The sequence below is a fragment of the Balaenoptera physalus genome, assembly GCF_965194825.1.
Source record: "Balaenoptera physalus genome assembly, chromosome: 18".
NCBI classification, from domain to species: domain Eukaryota; kingdom Metazoa; phylum Chordata; class Mammalia; order Artiodactyla; family Balaenopteridae; genus Balaenoptera; species Balaenoptera physalus.
Window position 1 is genome coordinate 79737846 of NC_138899.1, and position 25894 is coordinate 79763739.

At 40.3% G+C, this 25894-nt stretch overlaps 1 long non-coding RNA gene across 2 annotated transcripts in view; it reads right to left on the minus strand.

The window, feature by feature from the left end:
* Positions 1 to 25894, minus strand: part of LOC309647638 — a 478548-nt gene that overhangs the window by 33078 nt on the left and 419576 nt on the right. For both annotated transcript variants that reach the window (XR_014256209.1, XR_014256210.1), the window contains one exon: positions 15882 to 15936. This is a non-coding gene — a long non-coding RNA (uncharacterized lncRNA). The remainder of the gene's footprint in view (positions 1 to 15881; positions 15937 to 25894) is intronic.

Below are 25894 nucleotides of genomic sequence, written 5' to 3' on the forward strand. Positions count from 1 at the left end.
AGTGAGATGAATCGGTTGTTTTCCCAAGTGTTCACATTATCTGAGTGAAGCAGTGGATCGACTCAGGCAGAGCCTCTATCCCACCCAAGCGACAGTGTACGGCCCCTTCTTCTCCAGGGTCTGGAGACCGGGCTTTACACGAGGCTCCGAGCAGAAGCAGCTTGGCTGCCAGAGCTGCCTGTCTCCTCCGGACTCCATCACCATCCCCGCCGGGCCACGCAGCCTCTCCCCTTCCATCAGCAGACCCTGCAGATTGCCCCAGCAGGGAGGGCAGGCCCTTCCACATGTGCTCTGAGACCCTTGCACGGGTCTTTCCTTCTTCCCTGGACCCACTAGCTACCATTCCTTGAGTCCCTATTTCCAGCCATCAAAACATGGGGCTTTGGAGAACAGCCAATTGTGCACTCTCTCATGATACTAACCCAAACACATGTCTATTCGAGGGAGCAGTTGTGCCAGCTTTGTGCCCCAAGGCTCCCTGGACAACTGTGGGTTCTAAAAAAGGCCCCTCACCCTCCTTTCCCCCTGAAGGGTTAGGCTGCAGGGCTTGCTTTGCTCACACCATTCTCCTCAAGGCCAGGCTGCAGCTGCAAACAGTTTGTGTGTGCAGTGGCCTCTCTGAAAATAGTTGTCTTTGTTGTGACTGAGGTATTTAGATCTTTTTTCTTTCTTTCTTTTTTTTTTTCCCCCAGTAGTGCCCTTATTTGATTGACTGATGGGTCTGCAAGTTATTTTGGACCTGGGTTATTTCTATTCCTGATGGAAGATTTTAGAAGCTGCATAATTGCTAACCCACTCTTTTCATTTGATAATCTATACTAAGAAAGTAAGCTGTTCTGTTGTAAAGTCTGTATTTTTTTTTTTTTCTCTCAGACATATTGATGGTCAGAACCCAGCCCTGGGTGTTTTCCCTGGTGGTAAATTGTCACCGCTTGCAGGTGTGATATATCACTATCTTTGTGTCTAGTGCCCTCAGGGTAATCTTTTTTAGGATTCTTTTTCTGGAGGACAAAAAAACACGCCACCTCCTTTAGTAAATCATTCTGTGAGTGGCCCCCGAGAGAGGAAGGGGAGCCGCGTGGCAACAAAGATATTATCTGCAGGAGCTTAGATTAACCACGATGTGGAAGGTGGTGAGTTGATTTTCTCAATGACGAGAGTTTGATAAATTGGCTTCTTCACACTGCACAGAAATTTAATTCGATGACATCTTAAGCTTAAACTATAAGAAGGTAGAATGACATGAGCGTCTAGAGAGAAGGAAATTCCTGGATTATTTCGACTTCACACATGCAGTTTTCACTTAAGGTGGAAATTATAAATATTGTCCTTGTTTTTTAATGTGAAATGTTTACTTTAAGTTTAAATAGTTGTATAATCTTTCTTGACATTTTAAAATTATAAAAATGAAAATATTAACTGGACAAGAAAATAATTTAAAGATTATTAAAATAAGTGATTACAATAGAAAACAATTGTGCTGAAATGTCCATAGTTACAAAAATTGCCATCCCGGTAATAACTATAAATGAGTGCTTAATTAAAAGCAATGTTGTCCTAATGAACAAATGCAAAACCACTTTAATACTTGGATTTTACTATTGGAGTATCATGTAAAGACAAAGTAGGGGATTTTACAAAAAATATACTGCATACATTCTATATGTCAAAGGTTATACTATGAAGGGATTCTATGGCGAGAGAAGGAATTGCCAGGCTAGAAGTAACATGTGGTTAGAATTTTATTAAAAAATATTTGTGTACTTAGCATATCTCAATAAATTTTCCCTCAACCCATATATCACTCTTATCAAGTTGTCTACATACTACGTATATGAAACATATTTGGTGAAATTATGTCAAATTTAGAGTACAAATATAATCAATTATGTTGGGCTTTGGTCTGGTATAGTTTATGTGCATATACTTTATTCAGATTTGCCTACAGGTAGCAAAATATTAAGTCAACATGTAATGAAAAACTCACTTTAGCCTGGCAACTGGCTATCCAATAATTTATGCCAGGCTGTATGGATTAGGAATAGGGAAAATAGGCATAATATGTGGGAGAGTTTAACATACTTCTTTCAATAGGTGATAAAAGAAGTGGACAAAAAAAGATTGGATGACATATAAATTCCGTCTCATGTACTACGTAGAACACAACAACTAACAAGGATGGAATAAGACTTCTTTTCAACAGCACATGTAAATTTGCAAATATTAAAAAACTTTAAAAGACTGACATAATTCAGAGTATGTACCCTCTCCACATTGTAACTGAGGTAGAAGTCATTAATAAAATGATAAATATAATATCTCCACTGTTTGGAAAGTGAGAAACTCCTAAATGGCTCCTCTACCAAGAATTCAAAATGGAAATGAGATCACATATTTAACTGATGACATACATATCGAAACATGTGAGATACAGATAAAGAGGGAAATATATGGTCTTAAAGGAATATAGTAGAAAAAGTAGAAAGATGGAAAATAATAGCTTAAGCTCCCATTGGAAGAACTTAGAAAGAGAATGTTAGATCACTTCCAAAGAAAGTAAACGGAAAGAAGTCATATATGTAAGAGAAGAAATCAATCAAGTAAAGAAAAACACTTAATGGAGAAAATCCACAGAGCCAAATAATGGTTTTATAAATGAATGATAAAATGGATAAACTGTAGCAAACCTTAACAATTAAAAAAGAGGGAAAGAGCAAAGAACAATTACCGGGAATAAGAATGAAGACATCACTACAGATTCTATAAATATTAAAAAAATAATAAGAACATTTTAGAGGAAATGAACAAATTTCTTCAAAGGAACAATCAAAAGGACTCTGGAAGAAATTAGAAATCTGAATACTTCTAGAGTGATTGAATCAGTTATTAACCCCCCCCATGCCCACACACACGAAGTCTGACTAGTGATTCCTCCAAATATTAAGAGAGTAACAATGCCAACCTGACACATACTCTTGCAGAAAATAGAAAAGGAGAGAATATTTATAAATTTATTTCATGAGGCTAGTTTAACCTTGAGATGAAATCCAAAAGGATCATAAGAAAAGAGAATTATAAACTAACCTCTCTCACGAAAATAGAAGTGAAATTCTTAAGTTAAATATCAGCAGAACAAATTCAGCAATAATAAAAACAATTAACCCATTGCAACCATCATGGAGTTTACACCAGGAGAGCAAAACTGTTTATTCACTGGCTTGTAATCAATGTGATATTACCACATTATCAGAAAACAAGGAGAGAAATCACAAGGTAATCTCAGCATTTGCAGAATAGCATAGCACATTTGATCAAATTCGATAAACACACTTCTTAAAAGCCTTTAGCCACCTAGGATTAGAACGAAATTTCCATGATTTAATAAAGAGTATCTTTAAAAAAAAAAAAAACCTACATCAAGTGGTAATTTGAAATGGTGAAGAATTTCAAATGGTGAAGAAAATTTTTTCTTGAAAATGAGAACAAGATAAGGATTTTACTGTCACCTCTTCTATTCATCATGTTATAGGAGAGACAGTATAATAAGGAAAATTGTGTAAAGATTTAAAAGGAAGGAAAAAAACATTATTCAGAGTTAAGGTGGTTGTATAGATAGAAAATCCCCCCAATTTTAAGATAAAATACTAAAATTAATAAGTGAATTTGGCAAAATTACTGGAGAATAGGTCAATATGCAAAAATCCATGCTATATATCAGAAACAAATAAAAACTGAAATTTTTAAATATTGTTTACTATAGTATAAAAATAAGTACTTAGGAATAAATCTAACAAAAGATGTGCAGGAACTCTTCACTGAAATGAGAAAACATTATTCAGAGCACTTTTAAAAGACCTAAATATATCTGGAAGGATATATGATGTTTATGTATTAGAAGGCTCAGTATTGTAAAGGTGTTAATTCTCCCTAAATTGTTATATAGATTTAATGCAATTCCAATCTATGTCTCAGCAGATTTTGTGAAAATTGCAAACTAATGATAAAAGGCCAACTACAGTCAAGGTAGTTTTGAGAAAAACAAAGCTGAAGGACTTATGTGGTTAAAATGACGGAAATAAAATGAAAGAAAGAAGGAAGGAAGGAGGGAAGGAAGGAAGAGAGGAAGGGAGGAAACCAAGTGTGGGCAAGGATTTAAGTAACAGGGAATCATCACACTTCATACTCTGCTGGCAGGGGTGTAAATTGTTATAATCTCCTTGGAAAACTGATGACATCTACTAAGTCTGAACATGTACACACCTTATGACACAGGGATTCCAGCTCTGCAATATGTTCTAGACTATGAATAATGGAAAGACATACAGATATTCAATAAAATGTATTTAAAAATTCATAGTGGCACTATGCAGAATAACCCAGATCTGGGATCCTAATACTCATTCACGCACAGTAGGTCTGGCAAACAAATTGTGGTACATTCTTGGAATGAAATATTTTATAGCAATAAGCATGAGCAAACTCTTGCTATATGCAAAAACATGTTTCGAAGTCAAAACACAGTGTCAAAACAAAAGAGTCTATACTATATAATTCCATTTCTACAAAGTTATACAGCAGGTAAATCACAACAGTGGTTACTTTCAGGGGGGTAGCAAGAAGGATGGAGAATTAGAAGGACTTTTGGCATGTTGAATAATGTCTGATCTATTTCTTGATCTGGGCGTTGGTACATAAAACCAATCCTTTTCTAAAGCTTAATCAAGCTCTACACCTCCCCAATAAAAATTTTACTTAAAAAATTTAAATGGGAAGAGGATAGAGAAATCTGTCCTGACGAAATAGACTATTTTGAATTGAAATATGGTGGAAAACATAGGCATTGAATGTGAATGCAGTGAGAAGCATCCTTCCCCTTGACCAAGTCTGTCTCCATCCAGCTGTAATAAATGTTTCAGTAGCAGAGTTTGACCATAATAAGTACTTTTGCAGGCTCAGCGCCAAACCCAGATAAGCCTCAGCAGGACTTTGTCCAATTTCTTAATTTAAAAATGCAGTTTTCATTGTAAAGGCTAATTTTAGCCATCCTGTTAAATCTTTGTGGCACCAGCCTGTTCTGTTCACCTTTCCCAATGTTTACTAATCCTTGAAAATAATTGAAAGCAATTTTACAGAAGCATGAAATGAGTTTTCATGGATTTTCATCTATATGAAGTGGGCTTCAGAATTATATTTGATCCTGAGTAGATTAGCTACCTAGATTTTTTCATCTTCTCCGATTCCCTTATTTTAACTTTGCTAAATCTCATATGTTGTTCCCCAAAAGACTTTCAAGGAGTAATTGTTAAGCTAATAACATAAGTGAGATTATACAATTTTCTATCAAATGTCAACTGAAAAATATATCTTTATACTTATCCTAAAAAATTCCATCCAGTTGATTGACTATCTATCTACAGCATGCCTTTAATTTTTATAACATTTATTTTTATTATATAAGAAATATATAAATATACTCTGAGTTGATTCCCTTAATATAGAGACATATACACATGTATATATATACATACACACACATGTGTAGGAGTCCCCCCTCCCCCCTCCCTAGTTCCCCTCCCCTCCCCCCGGGTCTTGCTATGAAGTGACTGACTACATTATTTCTGAAATGACTTATCTTTGAAAACTTCCAGTATCTTGAAATCCCACACTGTCATTTGACCATACCATTTTCTATTTCTTACATGAAATCTTCTCTTAAAAAATGATTTTCTAGGGGCTTCCCTGGTGGCGCAGTGGTTGAGAATCTGCCTGACAATGCAGGGGACGCGGGTTCGAGCCCTGGTCTGGGAAGATCCCACATGCCGCGGAGCAACTAGGCCCGTGAGCCACAATTACTGAGCCTGCGCGTCTGGAGCCTGTGCTCCGCAACAAGAGAGGCCGCGATAGTGAGAGGCCCGCGCACTGCGATGAAGAGTGGCCCCCCCGCTCGCCGCAACTAGAGAAAGCCCTCGCACAGAAACGAAGACCCAACACAGCCATAAAAATAAATAAATAAATTAAAAAAAAAACAAAACCTCCCTGAGGCCCTATTCTTAAAAAAAAAAAAAATGATTTTCTAACTTCAACTTGCTTTGTAGTGGTGTGATAAGAAGTAACATTTATTGCATCTCCATCGGGACAATTTATTAACACTCTACAAAAGCTGTCTCCTTTTATCCTCCTGACACCCTATGTGTCAGGTATATGCTACCTCCAGTACAGAGATTCTTCCAGGGAGAGGAAAGTAAATACCTAGGGTCACATTAATTAAGTGGCTGATGTGAATTTTGAATTTACGAAATCTGACTCCAAACTCCCAACTAACCCATTGCTCCATTGGTCAGATTCGGTGATTCAAAATTTGACTGCAATGTCGGGAGAGTAAGGGAGGAATTTAGGTGGTCGTATGCTACTGAGAGCTCCTGGGTACCATCAGCTTTATCAAAGTCACCAGAGTGTCAACATCCCTCCTTACCAAGCAGTCGACTGCAATTTGGAAAAAGTTATCTAAAGAAGTCATGAGTTGTATTTTACTATAATTAAGTAACAAAATAAGCTGTGAGAACCTGAGTGTGTCCGGCTACAGAGAGCCTCTGTATGGATATGGGAGACATCCCTGCACATCACAGACATTTCCACCCACCTCACCTCACTCCCATCACCCCATCTGGCAAAGGTGTTTCCCACCTCCCTTGAAGCTGGGGCAACCACGTGACTGACACTGGCTCAGGAAATGTGAGCAGAGCAGTACTCTTGAGCGGCTGAGCCCTCCTGGGCGCTCTGGTGAACCCCAAAGCCTCGGGCTGTGGTGCCAGGAGGGCAAAGCCTCCTCACTAGGAAGAAGTGGAGCACGGTGCCTTCCAGCGGGGCCAAGATGCTCTCTTTCTCTCTGTCTCTCCCTGTGTGTGTTTTTGTTAGGAATTAGTCTTCAAGCCTGTGATATTAATTTTCCTTCTCTTTAATTGATTGCTAATGAATACAAACCCTGTAAAGAATGACATGATGAAGCAGAGGGTAACCTTCAGGAGAGTTACACAACTCTCTCTGATTCGTTGCCTGGTTCTAGAAATACCTAGAAAGCTGCAAAATCCTGGGTTAGTAATATTTCCTTCATATACAGCATAAATCAGAAGAGTTAAATTATTAGTTTTTTTTTTAAAACTTTCTTGCCATATTGTTAAATTATGTAGCTGAAAGGGATATTAGTCTTTCTTAGTAGGAAGTCTAACCGCTAAATCAGTCTAGATTGTTTTCCAGTCTTTAAAAACATATACAACCAACATAAAAATCAACTCAACAATTCACTTCTTTTCTCTCTCTACTGCTACTCACATGAATCCTTCCCCATGGAGGCCTTTCGGGTTTCCACTTCCTGCATTTGCTCACAAGGTATTTTTGCCTACATCGCCTGTCCTTGTGTCATTTCCTTTCTGCCTGAACAAATTCTCCTGTTCCTAATGTCCAGTGAAAGTTCTAGTTCTTCTTAAACAATCCTGTCTCTGTTGGTTTAGCTCATGTGACCAATTCTGCCCCACTATTCTCAAAAAGAGCCAGGACTACTTTGTTTATTAAACAGCTTTTACGATTGCGTTCCTTACTCCATTATCTTTTGATGTCTTAAGGTGATGGCTTGTGTTGTAATATATATTAAAGAACGTAGTGCAAGACTGTGAATGTAATAAGCGTTAATAAATGCTTTGGATTCACTGCTGGAGAGTCACCAATTCTACACGGTGTATCTTATAATCAAAAGTGGCTTCCAAGTGGTTTTGGTTTACCACCTTCTCCTATACCCCATACACTGCTGTGAGATGGGGTGTTACACGATTGATTCAAGCCAGCACCTGACCCTTTGTCATACATGGAAGACACCACCCATGTCTCTCCTATGTCTTACCTTTTAGAATAAAAACCCTGAGGTCCAGGCCATGCCTTCTCCTCTTTTTCCTCCCAGTATATCAGAAGTCCTGGTGTGCTTCCTTCCAAACACAAATCCCTCCCTGCCCTCTGAATGGGCCCCCAGTCCTACTTTTTGATAATGAGCTTTCTTTTCTTAAGTGTTTTGTAACCTACATCTGCATTATGAAACAGGTTCTGTATGATTTCAATCTTCTGAAATTTGTTGAAATTTGAATCATGCCGAATATATAGTCAGTTTTTGTAAAAGAAATGGTCCCTGTGCATTTAAAAGAATTTTTTTCCTGTGATCGTTGAACACAGCATCATTTCTCTGTCTTCTTGGCCAAGTTTGTTAAGCATGATTTTTTTGTCTGCAGGTTCTATCAATCACTCAGAAAGATGACTTCAAAACCTACATTCTGATGATGATTGTGGACTTGTCTTTGTTTCTTCCTTCAATTCCCTCTCACTCTTGTGCCCCACTCTCTCCCACTCGCAGAGAAAACCTCAGAACATACAGAGCACGTATGTACCACCCAGAGCAGGGGCAGAGTTCAAAGAACGTCAATATTCTACAACGAAGCCCCTGCAGTGGATAAATGAAGACTATACATGGTGTCCTGTTGAGTCAGCGCAGGTTTGGGCAGCCAACTTGCAAGTCTTTCAATTTTCAGAGCTCTGTGGACTTCATCATTGTGGACAGGAGATCTTACATCTGTATTTGGAGGGTGTGTTGTAATGGGCAGTACGAACGATGTTTTCTTCCAGCAAGTGGAACCATTTATCATTGTAAAGCCACGTTCTTCGTCTTGGAGAATGCCCTCCACTTTAAGTTCTATTTGTCTGATATTAATATAGTTCACATCAATGTCTACTGTCATGGTTGCAGCTAATTAACATATCATAGATGACATTCTACTATATTTATAAAACTCTGGTTGGTATGTATGTGGTATATCTTTCTCCATCTTTTTCTATGCCCTTAAAATTTAGGCATTTTTTAAGATATGTCTCCTGTAAGTATAGAGTTGAATTTTTAAAAATATACTCTGAAAAAGATGTGTCCTGGAGTCCCTTTACATTTAATGTAATTGCCATAGTACATTTAGTGACATAATTATGTTTAAATATACTATCATATTTTGTGGTTTATGTTTTTCTCTCCTTTTTGGACCACTTTTATTGGCTGATTTTTGTACTTCTGTGTTTTTCTCTCTACTAACGCAGAAGTTATTTTCTTTTCTACTTGTTGCTAGCATAGAAATTAAAATATGCAGACTTGACAAAATCTAAAATTTAATTATTTTAATCTTCAATCAGATGACAATACAAGGACCTTAAAGCAATGTCTGTGCTTGCTTGTATGCTGTTTTGGCCACCGCTGTTTCTGTCTTTTCTAAAACACCTCAAGACATGATTATTGTTGAAGTTTTACAGTCAGTGGTCATTTAGATTCACCTGCACTCTTACCAATTTTATTCTTGTTACAACTTTAATCGTTTTGTTCTTTTCCAAAAATTTAATTTGGATCATTTTCAAACCTGTTAGGTCACTTAATACAGCTTTTTGTTTTCCTAAAGGTACTTTCACTCTTAAGGCCTCGCATTTGTTTACTTATAGAAGCATAATGGATCTACAACCTGTCTAATAGTTTGAACGTTTGAAGTCTTTGTCCTTCTATTTTGGTTGTCCTTTTAAAAAAAATGTATCTTTGTGTTGCCTTGTATTCTTGTGTGATTGGTCATTGCTGACTCTGTTCTGTACATTGTCCCTCATACCCTCAGAAGGAACCAACATCGTGACACCTTGATATCAGACTTCTGGTCTCCAGAACTGTAAAAAAAAAAATACACTTATGCTGTTTAAGCCTCCCTGTCTGTGGTGCTTTGTTACGGCAGCCCTAGGAAACTAATACACAGAAAATTTTGGTTTTCTTTCTGTACCCCCGTGATGGAAAAAAGAGCAACAAACAGAAGAAGCAAGTAAAGAGAAAGTAATAAAGGTGGGGCAGAAAGCAATGAAGTATATGGAAAAATATATTACTGAATGCCAATGTGTTTATTATACCAGGTAAAACAGTGTGCCAAGATTGATGAAGAGTAAAAGAGAGGAAGACACCCAGAGCGCCCTGCAGGAATTGCTGACAATGGGGTGCTGTGGATGTAGAACACCTTGACTAAGGTCCCCCAAGCAGCTCCCCATACAACTGGCTGCAGAGTCTCCCTCACTGACTACTATGCTGATTCTCGAAATAAGAATGTTTTCACGTACACACAATGACACAGGGAAATCATTCACAAGACTATATGAACACACACCCCAAAATGTAAGCATTCATGCAGAAGCGTAAATGTAGGTGCACCCCCAGAAAGCTATTTTCTTGCATAGCAAGTTTATGCGTAATGTCCCCGAGCTTCTTAAAACGGGCGCATGAGTTTGTTTTAGAATAAGGAAAATTCATGAAATATGTTTTTTAAATAACCACATAAAATGCATAGAAAGAGTTTCTGCAAAATCAGAGCAGAAGTGGATTAGAAATGTGCTTACTGCCACAGGCTAGTGTGTGGTCAAGTGGTAGATACACGACTTCTTTCAACGGAAATAGTCACAGGTTGACAAAGCACTATCATTAAAGCAGATGCAAGACTTAGAAAGTCCACCGTGTTGAACACATGGGCTGAAGGGCACTAAACATTTTGACTTATTGGAAATTATTTAAACTCAGGGACTCAGTATTGAGGAGAAGCTGATACATTTGCCATTTGAGAACATTTACCATTTCCAAAGGACATTTTTCTATTTCTGTGGAAAGAAAAGATGTTATGTGTTTCAACCAACTCCATGGAAATAGTCAATGGTAGAGAAAGAACTATAGTTTTTTGTACAGATCTACAGTTTTTCCAAATATCTGAAAAATGCCTGCAGTCTTCAGCATCATTCAAATACAAACTGCTTGGTTTCCCTCGACTGTGAATAAATATCCTTCCAGGGAGAAACATTTATGGTGGGTAACTCTTCAAGGTGCGTGAGTCTATTAAGATTGAAGGACACAAGAATATATGAAACTTAGTGAGGAAGGAACAGTTTGGTCCACTGACATCCAATACCTTGTATATGTGAGTATTCTGTTTCTCCAAACACTAGGAAATGCTTTCTGAAAAAGATTTTGTCACCACTCATTTTCCTGAAGAAACTAAACTTATGAGATCACATGAGACCAAACAAAATAAAAAGGGTAACGAATCACCTCATGAGCTAAATCTGTGAAGAAAGCCAACATGAAAAATAAATTGCCTTTTATTTTTACATTCATAGGTGTTGGAAGACTCTGAATAATTCAGATGATAACCTTAAGTTTTTATGAATTTATTACCTTTTTATTATGCATCAATCATCATGAGATGCCCTCCTTACACACACTCAATCCTCCTTACCCTGTCCTCAACACTGACATATTATATATTTATCTGAGTTTTTTTTAACTGTCTTCCCCACTTGAATATGAGTTCTTTGAGAACAAAGGCTACGATAGAATATGTATAATCATTGGAAAAAGTTCCCCAATTAAAGAGGTACTTTGGGGCATCATATGCTTGGAGATTATACCTAAATCCAACTGAATCGAGAAAGTTTAGAACAGATGAGAACTATTTTGGAATCCTCACATTTGACAAGTAGCATCTAAAAGGCCAAGATTTCAATTTTAAAGAGGATCCTTAAATTTGATTGAAAGTATTTTATATTTCAATATTTTAAATTTATTGCTGCCATAATACAGTTTTTAAAAACTCCAGATGATATTATTAAACATGTTGCTTATTTAATCCAACCGAAAATACGTTTGGAAATGAGAATATAGATAAAAATTTTCAAGTTTCTCCAGTAAGACCTTTCTGAGAGGCCTCCTCCTATATCTATGATCAGGAACCCACAGATCCCCAGGGCAGGAGCCCATGGAGAGCCTCTAATGAATTTTTGAAAGCTTTTCACCATACTCCTTGGAAAACATTACACCCACACCTCTGGCCTTGCATCGCAAAAGGCTCTTTTCTTCCCCTGGAAGCAGCCTTGGGCAGCTCCCTTTTATTTGCATGATTCTTTTGAGAGACTTTCATTCTTTAATTGACTGATGAAGTTAAAGGCCACAGTATCGCCCTGAAGTACTTTCCTTCTAAAAACAGCATTTTGGCCTTTACGGTTTCCAAAGCATGGCCTCCTCTACCAACAGTGCCATTGGGCCTGGCCCCTGACCTGCTCCAGCCACGTGCGTGATGTTTCTTTGGGTCTGAAATGGGGAGGGTGATGGAAAGTCCAAACCCGCCAGTCTGCCCCCTCTCCCCGCTCACTCATGTCCAGCGAGCGCCGTAGGGTCTGGTTGTTAAGTTGTGAACCCAGCAACGCACATGTGGCTACGAGTGGGCACAGCTGGAAAGTTCTGGTCGCTCATCCAACCAGTGGATCCTCCCTGACGTAGAAGAAAGTGGCCCAACAGCTTTTTATACGAAGTCGTAGGTGGACCTGACCTCAGTCAGGCTCAGAGGGAAAGGCAGCCTTCTAAGATTTCCAGAACTCAGAGCTTCACATCCCGCTAGAAATAACACACGAACAGCTGTACAAAGGTCCTCTCCCAGCTGAAAACCCTTAAAGCCGGTAAACTAGGTAAATGTGCTCTGTGTGTATTTATGATGTTTACCGAGCTGTCAGGAGTGTGGGACAGGACAGCAATCTCAGCACCGCGCCACACAGCTGGAGGGCAACGGCAGTGTCCTCGCGGTCAGAGCACCACGGCCCCCTGTTCTGATCAAGGGTCGCCCACGGTGTGGGACCCCCAGCCCCTCACAGCTGATGCAGGGCAGTTCTTCACCTTTCTTCCCTGATAGATGGCCACTGCCTGTCAAATGGAGTAGGACGCCTTGGCTTTGTATCCAAGGCTTCTGTATCAACCCTCCCAGCCCTAACTTCTTAAATATCCATTGTCCTTTTCCTTATATTTCAGTCTTAGCTCCAGTTTTTTGGTCCAGCTTAGATTCAGTCATTGTGTTCTAGAAAACCACCAAGAGATTTTAAGCAAGAAAATGATGTGTTTATATAGTGTACTAGGTAGGTCTCTGCTTACAGCTTGGAGGACACAGCAGTTTGAAAGCCACTGCACCTGTCAAGTTTGAAGGCTTGTACTTGACAGTAGAAGGAGGAATGGAGAGGAAAGAGATGAACCCAGAGCAAAGCACCAGCAGAAAGGATTTCTAGAAATAACAATATTTGATAGAGAGGAATGAATTAAAAGTGAGGGAAACAGACAGCTTCCAGAATGCCACATTCTATTGGGCTATCTTTGAAGGATGCTTCTATGACAGGTCTTTCAAATAAAGCACGATGTGGAAAGTCCTATGTTTTTCAGTTTTAAGCGCATGTGTGTCATTTCTCTTTAAATACCACTCGAATTAACATGACTTCATTTTCCGGCTAATCTCCTATCCCCAATATTTATCACCTTTTAACCACAGGCCTATCAGATAATTTGATATACTTCCGCAAAGTATTTTTAGTATCTGAGTCAAGTAATCCGATGGTGGGTTCATTGTTAACTCTTATTCTAACCACTGTGTGTTCTCTGATCGTGGAGCACAGAGAAAAATACATTTTCTCTTAAGTGGTTTAAAGCCATATTGTGAACATACAAGAAGACTAAACAAGGTACAGCTATGCTATGTTATAGGACAGATACAGTCGGTGCTCAAAAAAAAAAATTTACTGAACAATTAAGATAGTCTTCAAAGTTTTAAAGTTGAAAATACCAAAAGTATCATCACAGAAAAACACGTGCAATTGTTAACACTGCCACCTCAGAAAGGGCAATGGATAAAGTGATTTCTAGCTTCTTTAGACCATTGCTTTATTTATAAAGAATAGTATTGCGTGGGTGGTTTGTTGTTAAATGCCTTGAAACCCTTATTTAGGAAAAAAAATTGCTATATGAGAGTTTCCTTATTGGGCAATACAAGGGTTAGGAAAATGTTCGCCTGCAACTTGCTCCACTATTGAGTGGGTATGGTTCTGATTACCTCTTAGGAATCAGAAAATAAAGAACACTCGAGGCCAGGAATTCTACAGTGAAAATTCTAAATATCTGATGAAATGTGTCTTGCAAATTAAATCCCAGACCCTTTTCAGAGCACTTAATACACTCTCAGGGGTGAAATGTGTTTGTTTTTAGCAAAGTAGATTAGCTTACATCTCGTGATGGGAAAGTCTCTGTAACACAGCCTGCCCTCAGCTCTCGTTTCGATGCAGTTCGTGTGGGTTGTATCTTTTGGCCATCATTGAGGATCTCAATTTTCTTCCCTGTCTGAGTGTTAAATCGTTTTCTGTCTGCTGTGGAGCTGCCTCTGTTGGTTCCCAGGCCCCCTCCTCTTTTTGTAAGCTACTCGCTTATTTCCAAGGTCAGGTTGAATCCATCTTTAGTCTTCTTTCTTTATCCCACACTTCAAATCTAGCATTGCTTCATGTGCCTGACTGCCAAGTGTGTCCAGTTTTAACTTAGAAGATAAATTATTGGACTATAACAATTGGAGTGAAATTTTGTACAGAAGTGCAGGTCCAGTGGGCAAGCCTAGGTCTCTCAGAGCTCACAAAAGGTGGAGTAGGCATTAGGTCAAGAGACAGATTTTGAATGATAACTATTCCCAGTAGTTGGATGGTCTGGAGGACGAGTCAGCATGAACCATTGTCCAAACCATCTTTTATGTCCCTTCTACGCCTTCAAAAATTGGAGAAAGCTACCCTTCCCAAGCCAGAGGGTGCCTCCATCAACACTTCCAGATGAAGCTCCCCTGCCAACCCCGGGCCCCCATGCCTACTTTCATTCTTTTTTATGGCAAATGGTCCAACAGATGTTTCCTACAGGGTTGTGGTGCCTGGAAGATTGATTTCCTGGCCTACTGGGCCTCTAACATAGTCTCTTCAAAATTATGTCATGTGGATTAGAACCCTTACGCTTTTCTCAAAGAAACTTTACACTTGTGTGCAAGAGGATCCATGTCTATATGGAGTTACTTTGGCAACGGCTTTTATTTCTGCTTCCAAATCAAGGAGGGCAATTTCAAGTCCTAGAAGACAGGCTTCAACACGATTCAGTCCCCAAAGTGCAAGATCTACATCACAAAGCAATATCATGCAGCTCGTCACTGATATTTATTACAAGGAATTCCAGCAAGCAAACTATCATTGTCTCCTGATGGAAAGTTTGATGGTTTATCAAGACGATTCTGAATTCGAAGCCTGATCTTCCACCAGCGTGTGTAGCGTGCATGTGTGGATAATAACGGCTAACACTGATATAGCAATTTACTCCTTAGCAGGTGCCCTTAAAAACACTTTACGTACGTTAAATAATTTAATTTAGTCCTAACAACCACCCGTATCATAGGGTGGTTGTTAGGAATAAATATGTAATTGTATACGGGGTACATAAATACATAACTGTACGTGGGGTACAATTATGATAGCTATGCTAAAAGTGGGGAACTAATGCACAGAGAGGTGAAGTAACTTGCCCCAAGTCCAACAGCTAATAAGTGCTGAAGTCAGGATTTGAAAGTATCAACCTAAGGTTAACTACTTCACTACATTCCCTCTATAAGCTTTCTTCAGCCCAATTTAAACATTTATAAATCATCAATGTAAATTAAGACAAAAAGATGTTACCGGATTGCTCCAAACAAAACAATCATCATTTCCACTCCAAGCACTCATAGTTGTAAACAGTGGAGTTACATTAATATCTATGATTGACCGATTTGTCTATCACTACAAAGACACCAAGGGTGTAAGACAAGAGCCAGCAAGGCTATTCTGGGGACTTTTGCTACTGATACAAGAGTTGTCAAGGGCCCGAAATAAGACAATATTACTACCGTAGGAAAATCCATGATATATTCAGGAGATACACCCAGCATCTGATGCTCTGTCTCTGATTCACCACTTACCAGCAGTGGGCGCTTGGGGTGGCCACCTAACTTCTTTGTGCCTCGGTGTCTTCACCTGCAAAATGATGACAAGCGTAATATCAAGTTCTTAGAACTGCTGTGAAGATGAAGTGAAAACTCATGTGCAGAGCACTTAGTGCCAGCAGACAGCAATCACTCCATAACTGAATAGTAACACTACTATTATTATGTGGTAGATATGGCCATAAAAGGTAAAAACACGTAGAATAGCTCCCAATTTCCAACTTGAGTGACTCTGAAAAGTGACACCATTCATTGAAAATAGGAACAGAGAAAGAAGTGTCAGTGTAAAAAGGCAAGACTAACCATACAAGGGAAAAGATGCCTCACTGATGGACAAGACCCTAGAAGCAGCAGAAGCGAATGGGGCCTTGAATACAGGAGGAGGGCCTGGTGCTGAGCTGAGAAGGGGTAAATGAGATAAGAGCAGGTGTAGCTTTCACCACCTCTGGGGGGTGCAGGGGGAGACGAGCACAGCTCATGTCAGAAAGCCTCCGTTTCCCCAGTGAGTGTTCTTAGGGGGAGACAAGGAAATGGCCAGAACGCAAGAGAGGTCCATGAGAAAGCCCTCAGCTGTCCGCTGAACTGAGTCGAGAGGGAAGGAAACGAATGAGCTCAGGTACATACCACAGATGGACAGAGAAGGATAACTGAGGAATAAAGACCCTGGAGGCCTCAGAAGGCTGATGAGCAAGTCCAGTGAACAGCAGAATGTTAGGCAGAAGGACCGAAAGCAGTCCCGGAAGAGTTTAGATTTTCTGACACGGAATCAAAGAATGAAGGGGGTTGAAAGCAGGCCAAGGTGAAGGTCAGTAACCCTGATGGTTTCCCAGAAGCTGGGCTCTGAGGTGCTGGCTGCTTTGGCCGTGTGAATATGGAAACTGGCCAATCTGATGGCTCAACGTGGGCAACGAAGGATGACTGTGACCTAGGTATCCGCATCTTCAGTAATTGTAGCAGGATGACCAAAACGTAGGTGACCGCATTACAACAGAAAGGAGGGTTAAAGACGGGAAAAGCAGGGTCATGTTAACTTGGAAAGAAAGCAGTTTTTCATGAAGACGCAAGAACAATTCTGTGGAAATAACATTGAGGAGTTCAAGGAATACCAATCCCTCTCCTAGGCTTTGAGTAGCCTGGGAACTTTCGTTTCAGAGACAGCATAAAAGGAACAGATGCAGGGTAGAGCCAGGGTTTCTTTAAGAGATAGAGGGAAAGTTCTGTGAAAGGATGGTGGCATAGGATAGGAATTCATGATGGCAGTGGGCTTTCAGAGGGCACAGGTGGAAGATGAAAACAGGAAGAGTGCGGACAGAGACAGCAGGAATCAAAGGGCAGCGTGAGAACGAAAAGCAGTAGAACACTGGGGGCAGAGGGAGCCCCCTAGAGAAAGATCAGAGCGTGCGTGACAAGGTCACCCCAGCCTCATCGTGGAGAACACGGTCCGAGCCGCAGGAGACGGTGGCTCCAGAGATCATGAATGCATCTGAGTATGTAGGTCCCTTACAGCTGAATAGATGAAGAGAAGAAATCGGCCAGGTTAAGGTTAATCTCACCTATGTGTCAGGTACAGTAGCTCTGCATCAAATAGATGAAGAGAAGAAATCGGCCAGGTTAAGGTTAATCTCACCTATGTGTCAGGTACAGTCGCTCTGCATCAGATAGAGAGGGAGGGCTGAGGTCCATTGATCAATGTGCTCAAATACCCCATGACTATGATTAAGGATCAGTTAAGCTAATTTTTCAGTTCATTGCTAACATCTGGTGTCCACATTCTAGGGCAGCATCAAGAAGTCTTGGAATACTGCAGCAGGACTAACGGTCAATAAACTTAGATCACTGGCCTTGGAGTCTGAATCTGAACAAGTCAACTAGAGATAAAAGACACTGATAATAAAATCTTGGTGGAAAAGGAACAAAAAAAAATGCATTATTTTGCCTTTTCAAATAGTTTGCATGGATACTGTTTATTTCCCCCACTAATTTGCCATTTGACAGGGTCTAATGCATAAATAATAAATTAAGCCGTTATTAATTACTGTTTTAATTGGAAAGAATTAAAGCTTTGGCTTTGCAACTTTTTAGACTGAGAAACATTTAAATGCTCATGATTTTTGACGCAGTCTTCAATGTTAAATTTCCAGTCTTGTCTCTTTATTATTATATCAGCAAAAATTAGCCAAACCTGCACTTTCTTCCAGGAATGTTTTTTTCACAGCTCAAAAACACTTGCTCTATGTGTGTCAAAAGCTATTTGAATTAGGTAAAAATTAACTTCACTCTAGTCCTATTTAAATGTACTTATAATCATGTCCTGTACAATCAAAGAGTAGAGCCACTCTCCTTTATGGGGATCTTTTCAACAGGGTGATGTTTATCTTATCACGAGATCTGAGAATGAGGGAAGCACTGTGCCTAGAACTGGGGCTTCAATGGAACAAGTTTTTACATGATTAAAATGCATTACGTTGGGGAAAATGAACAAGCCAAAAAGAGGTCAGAGAATTTATAGTTGGCTGCCATGGTCAGAATAGGGATCTGGTAACATTTTCTCTTTGCTTTTACCACTAAACCCCTGACAGCAGTATTTGGTGCTTTGGATTTGTAGAGATGATCTCAATTTTAAACTATTCTAGAACCCATTCTGCTGATCATAAGCCTAAAGGGGTAAGCATTCTTCAAGCTTACCTAGTAATAGGAGAATTTATCTTCAGATTATTGTGGGATAGGGAAATGGAGATTTCTTCCACTCTATGACCCTGTGTGGTATATATTATGGGCCACAAGGGAGGAATCAAAGTGAATTGTATTTTTTTCCTGATGCCTTAAGACTATTATCTTTATTCTTTGAAAGGAGAAAGTACAGACAGAAATTACCAGCTACATGCAACACACACGATAACTAAATAAACTTCTCTTTTCGATTTTATAATTTAAATAGCATAAAGTTAACTGGAAAGCATGATGTGTTTCCCAAACAGCACCCTATTACCTTTATTCTTCTGCCTGACAGGAAATGAGATCGATGTCTATAATAAAAATTTTCCGCTGGAATTTTGGGGGCAGGGCTGGGGAGGTGGAAGATTTTTTTTTTGTTTAACTTGAAAGTAGGAACAATTGGAAATCTTCATGTCACGGATTGATCTAAACAATCCCGTTACACGTGAGGGATGGAGATGACTACAGAAGTTGTTCATTAAGATTCCAAGTCAATTTTTTTTAATTTAATTTATTTTTTATACAGTAGGTTCTTTTTTGAAATTTTATTTTACTTTATTTTATTTATTTTGTATACAGCAGGTTCTTATTATTTATCTATTTTATACATATTAGTGTATATATGTCAATCCCTATCTCCCAATTCATCCCACCACCACCACCCCCAAGTCACATTTTGAAATACGGATGTAGTGAGGAAAGTATATCCGTTCACCAAAAGAGGATTAGAATACACAAAGGAAAGAGAGCTTGTTAGCTATATCAGCTGCCTTCTCCACAAAACTTGAGTCAAATTCTCTCTGTACTGAACCCCCCACCCCCTGATTTTCTCTCAGCTCTCCCAGCCCTGCCTTCCTGAATTCCTCTCTCCCAGGCCTTCTCTCCTTGCTCCATTTATCTTGAAGACTGCATTCTCTCTTCTGCAGCGCCCCATTTTCCCACACGGGTCTTCACAAAAGTGAATTTACACTAGTCTCACCAGCCTCATGTTTCTCAAGAGTATGAGAACTGCAGCAATAGGAAAAACAAATGTTAAAAAATTCTGTGCATTAGATATGAATACTTGAGATTTAAATACACTTAAAACACGTGTAGGGCTGCAGTCAGTCCAGTTGTCATACTTTCTCGCCACTTGAGTGTTTCCGTACCCACAGGCTCAGGACCACCCAGGCTCTGCTGTCTTATTCCACGTCCCTAGGACCCGTGAGCTCAGACTGCAGGTACCAGAATGCCCATCATCCCCGAGGCAAACGAGCCGAGTCGTCTGGACACTATTCTGCATGCAGACCACAACCCCAAACAGACCATCAGGACCAAATCCATTAGGGCTCTAATTTCTCTTCATCAGTCGATTCCCATCACGTCTTTACTTCCTGGCACCTCACCCAGACCTCTAGTCTTCACCCACTTCCCACGCGTTTCTAACGCACCTTTGGGAACTGCCTTTCAAGACCCAACAATCGACACACTCTTCCTACAGCTTTCTTTCTTCTCCTTGGCTTCACTGAAATCAGTCTTCCTCTGAGGAAATCATTTTCCCTAACCCCTCCCAGCAGTTTATTCTCTCACACCTTAGTATTTGAGGAAGAGATCAGGGGAGCATTGTCTTTGCTTTCTAGGATGTTTTCATCACTCTGTTTGGGGTTCCGTACCACTTGACTCTAACATCCCCTTTCCCCTTCTCGTGAATGTCATTCATCAACCTCTGGGCCATTTCTTTCCGTCACTGAAGACTTTGGGAAATGTTCATAGCCTTCACTCTACATCCAGCTGTCACCCTGAGTGGACTGGGTGTGCCCCCTTCATAGCTCATCATGCATTTCTATCATGGATCACAAACTCTTCTGTCTTTGCTACATGACTTAGCTCCTTCCACTAAGAGCTTTCCTTGAATGTGGTACAGATTCATCTGGAACTGGGTGAAGTAGTGCAACAGTTTGGATGAAAGTGTAGATTTATAGTAAGAGAAACTTTGTTTTGAATCATGACACTACCATGAGTAGTTGTTTTAATTTAGACAAACCATTTAATCTTTCTAAACCTCATTTTCCCCAACTCTAAATTGCAGAAAATATTACCTGCCTGAAATGATGAATGATTAAATGAGACTATAGTTAAAACTTCTTGACAGGTCATTTTCTCGTTCATTTCTTCAATAAACAAAAATTTGACAGCACTAGACAGGGAGTAAACAACACGCAGCAAATACAAGGCAAGCCTTCCTCTTAAAAAGCTGATCGTCTAGTGAATAATGTATGCATCCTTAATCAAATCATTTCATTAATAAATGTACAAGTAAAAAGTATCATAAGAACTCTAAAGAAAAGGAAAGATGTGATAAATAGGCAGACGGCAAAGGGATCTGACCTAGCTTGGTTATCCACAAGGGCTTTCCTGAAGAGGAGATATTTGAGCCAAGATCTGAAGACATAATAGGAATTAACTAGATAACGAGCTTTTCTGTTTTGTTTTGTGGCAGGAGAAAGAGAGGACGTTTCAGGTAGAGGAACTAGTAAGGTGCAAAGACCTTATGTTGGAAAGGATTATCAGTAATTACATTAAATATAATGGATTAAACTCTCCAATTAAAAAGCAGAGATGGTCAGAATAAATTTTTTTAAATGATCAAACTATATGCTGTCTACAAGTAACTCACTTTAGATCCAAAGACACAAGTAAACTGAGAACAGTGGAACAGTATTGGCTTCATGGGTGGGGCTGAATTTTCTTCTCCTTGACGTGAGTTTATGATGTCCTCAAGGTGTCCAAGAAGAAATCTTGAGTACACAGTGGGGATGTGGGACTGGAGCTCATGATTAGTCAGGAGTGGATATTAAAACCTGGGAAACAAGTCTGGGTTTACGAGGCCCCAAAATGTGTATATAAAGAAGTAAAGAAAGACCAGGACTGAGTCGTAAGGAATTCTAAAGTTTAATGACCAGAAGAAGAGGACGAGAAAGTAAAGGAAAATGATGAGTGAGTGGAGATGTGGAAGGTCAGCAGGTGATACCGTCACAGAAGGGACAAACACTTCAGAAGATTTGGAGACTGATCAAGGATCACATTGCTGAGAGGTCAAATAAGAGGAAGATTGGAAAACAACCCACTAAATTAGGTAAGATGAAGACCATTAATGTTTAGGACTGTGTGGATGGGGTGATAAGGAAAAGAAGCCAGCCCCCAGCAGGTTGTGGAATGATTAGGGTGGGGTGGGGGGAGAAATAGAGGATGCCAAAGACGGCTTTCTTAATAAGATTGGTTGTAATAAAGACAATGCTTGGTATGCAATTCACGCTCAAATTAGAAAATATATGAAAGAAACCAGTGGATTCCTTTTCCTTTTCTGATGAAATACAAGCCCAATTCTAGATCCCCTGCAGAAACATAGATCAGCATGCTCTAGAAATTAAAGCGAAGAAGAAACAATCTTCTGGAGGGCTGCTGCTCTACACACAGATCAAGCATGGTGGATTTGAGTTCTGAAACCCAAGACCCCTAGCCCAGGCATGAGGCTGTGGAAACACCAAAGTCTGTGGGACTGGAGATCACGTGCTCCATCAAAAAGCCCTCAAACTCAAAGTGCTCCAAAATCCTTCGCCAGTTTTCAATCCCTGGAACAGAGCTTCCCGTTGTCTGGAGACCTAGGGTCAGGACATGTGCACATCACCCCCTCTGCACTCCTCTCCTCACCTCCACCCTTCCCCCGGTCCCCCTCCTTCCTCCCCCACCAGAAGGGTGATTGTACCCTTTTCTCCTGAACAACTGCCCTTCCCCCCTCCCTCCTTAACTCGTAACCCCTCAGTGCAATGATGTAAACTCAACAGTTAACCTAGGGGTGGTCTAATTAAGGGAAAACCCATGAAATTGGGAGTGACCCACCACCCGTGATTTTCCCAGGAGGCTTTTCATTAAAACACCTCCAAAATGCAACTTCTCCGACTCTCTCGGGAAAAATTCCTTGAGGAAATAGTTCTGATGATGGTACACAAGCAATCTGCTCTCTGGCTTTGATAAGGTCATCCTTGCATGTTTTTACAAAACCAGATGTCTTTATAGTTCTCATTTACAAACACACTTATACATAAATCGCCCCCTACAACCAGAGAATCCATCATACTTGGTTGAACTAAGCAGAAAGGCCTCAGAACAATTTGTGAATGCTGCTCTGTTGAATATTTCATCACAAAAGTAAGTGTTTGGGCCTTCACCTATACAGTAAGAGCTAAATCAAGAACTGAAGCACAGTTAATTGTCCTAGAGACACGACAATTCTCCCCCAGCCTGCCGAGACATCCCTCATGAACCTGGGGTTATACAATGAGGTCAACTGAGTCCAAACACGTCCTCTTTACGTGGCAAGTTGTTCATGGAAAAGTGAGCAAGTATGGAATGATGTGGGATGCTCAGATCTCTGGTGCCACTGAACTAAATACCGTCAGTCATTGGCAACGGCTTTTGAAAACAATCTGCGTTTTACATCTCTCTGTGTAACAAAGATCACATCACAGCCAACATATTATCAAAGCCCCAAAACAAATAAGTGTGTGGCAGCCTTGCCAGGGCCTTCTCAGGGTCATCCCTGCTGGCAGCAGAGTGGGGTGGTGAGACCCGCGTCAGGCGGCCAACGCACACGTGTCCTGCTTTGTTCTCGCCTGAACCTACATCTGCACGACTTCTGGGCTAATGCTATTTATCTCTGTTGTTATTGTTAAACACAATTTGGCGGAAATGTAGAAATTCTGCAATCATTTAGTCAGTCTCTGAAATTCTTGTGAAATTCTTCCAGGATGGCAAGAAAAAAATAACATTTCTGTGCAAAGACTGAAACACCTAAATGACACATAACTGACCTTGACAGTTTCTATTGTGGAGAAAATTGTGGGAGATAAGCAGGAGACCTGAGGCCTTGCCTAGACACAGGTACACGAGCCAACAAAGGATGTGAGACGCTGGAGGTCAGGAGACATTTAGGGCCGATCATCTACCTTAGCAAATGCTGTTTGAGCGATCGTTACCCTGCACTGGGTTCTGCGGGGACACACAAAGATGTGCACGGCCAGGGCCTTCGCTGAGTGGGTTACATCAGGGATGGAGGACTCAGATATAGATGCATGGGAACGGGGAAGGAGAAGCAGAGACGTACCCAGGGCACCCAGGGTATAGTCTAATCTCTGCCACTAACGTGTGAGCTTAGCTAAGTCTCCTTCCTTTGGGCCTCTATTCTTCACCTTTAGGGTCTTTACAACCATATTTGGCAGGAATCTCTAAATTACGCTAAACACCATGTTAAGTTTTCCCAGGGAGGGATCTGGCTCAGCAAGGCCCAGGCTTCCACATTATCCAGTCTCCTTACTCTGCCAGGGATGTTCAGTCCAGACTTGGTGTTTCCAGGGTCTAATGGTGAGATAGGTCATGGCAGCCTTATTCAAGCACATCCCGTTTAGCGGATAAAACTGCTTTTCAAATACATCCAGTGGTTGTAACTTCTCTAAATATTGAGGTAAATGACATGTCTGTGACAAAATCTTAATAAATACCTCAGAGTGAATTCTTCCTCCAAAATGTATTGTTATTATTCCATTTGGATCTGTGGAACTACGGCGCTACTGTGAAAACCACAGCGGCAACTCTACCGGTAATGTCCCACCAGAGCTTGATGGCGGTGAGCGTATGAGTCCAAAGCCTTCATTCCGTTCCCAGGTCTGGGTCACTTAGTACAGAAAAGCATGACGTGAGCAGGAAAGAGGACCCAGGCTGATATTTTAAATGTGACTCACATGGTGTAGCTGGAAAGACACATAGTAAGTACACATTTCTAACACCACTGGCTGAAAATAAGGGACGACAATCAAATTTATTCCAGAGTCAAAGAGAAATTCCTAATAACCAAAAAATGGTTGGGGCAAAGAGCCTGTTTTCAGAAACCAGGAGAATCTGGTTGCCAGGACGAAAGCAGTCAGCCCCCCGGTTCAGAAATAGAAGAGGGACACCAGGGCTGCCCCCTGCCATGGCTGGGGGTGGGAGTGAGGCCCCAGAGAACCCCCCGTCAGCGCTTTCCTTCTATACCTATCCATGATTCAACCTGCAGAAAGCTGCTGAAGGCACCGCCTTTGGGGAGGTGTCGTGTCTACATTAAAACACTCCAGTCAAACACGGAGGCGGGAAGGGCCTGCACAGCAGAGCTCTAGCTTGGCCTTTACAGAAGACGTTTGCCAACCTCTGCTTTCAGTATAGTTGGCAGAGATATGAGTGGACATCTTTACAGAATGGGACTTGGGGGAGGGCTGGGAGGGCGAGAAGCAGGGCGGGCAAGATAAGAGGGTTAGGACCCCAGTGACAGCAAAGACAAATGTCTTCTGCTCTGTGACTTTGCCATGAATCAATGAACCCAATGTGCCAATACAGATCACCTAATCTTCTGTCCATAAGGCTTCTAATGCTTTGATCTCTGACTCACCTTCATGTAAAACATAAAATGAACACTCAGTATCTTGTAATAACCTATGATTGAAAAGAAGCTGAAAAAGAATATATATATATGTATATATATATGCACACACGCATATGTATAACTGAATCACTTTGCTGTACACTCGAAACTAACACAACGCTGTAAATCAACTATACTTCAATTTTTAAAAAGACATAAAATGAATACACTACTGTTCTAGTCTCCAAACACTGACGTCATTATTTTCTCCTCAAGCTGGTGGCCTAGGCCAGAGTCTCCATGCCAATCCCATATGGGATGGATACTCAGAAAGCTCATTTTCATGCTCCTCTTTCAATTTCAGGTTATGCTTAACTCAGAGGAAGTGTGTATGACTAAGCCCTGCAAATCATCCAGGGGAAAAACTATTTGTATGTTTGTTTTCCTCTTCAGTTGAAAGAAAGGTCACCGACAATTCTTTTCCAACATGAGCGTGCTTGTTTCAAATAATCAGGCCATGTTCAAAAAATGATTTTGAGACAAATAAAATATTTAAGCCATAAGGTTGGAATGTAAAACAATATCAGCAAGATAAAAGAAAATGCCTCTTTATATAGAAAACAGACTTGATATTTTCAGTGAGAAAAAGACAACAGCATTCAAGAGGATTTTAATATGCCTCCAAAGGCATGGACCCAAAAAAGTGTGTGTTTTCATGCTTTCATGTCCTCGTCAACATCCCAGAACCAGGCTCCCAGAGGTCACAGGATCTGATTAAGTGGAAGCAGAGAAAGGAAAAAGGTCACCTACAGAGTTCATGCAAAGTTACTGATGCTGAACAGAG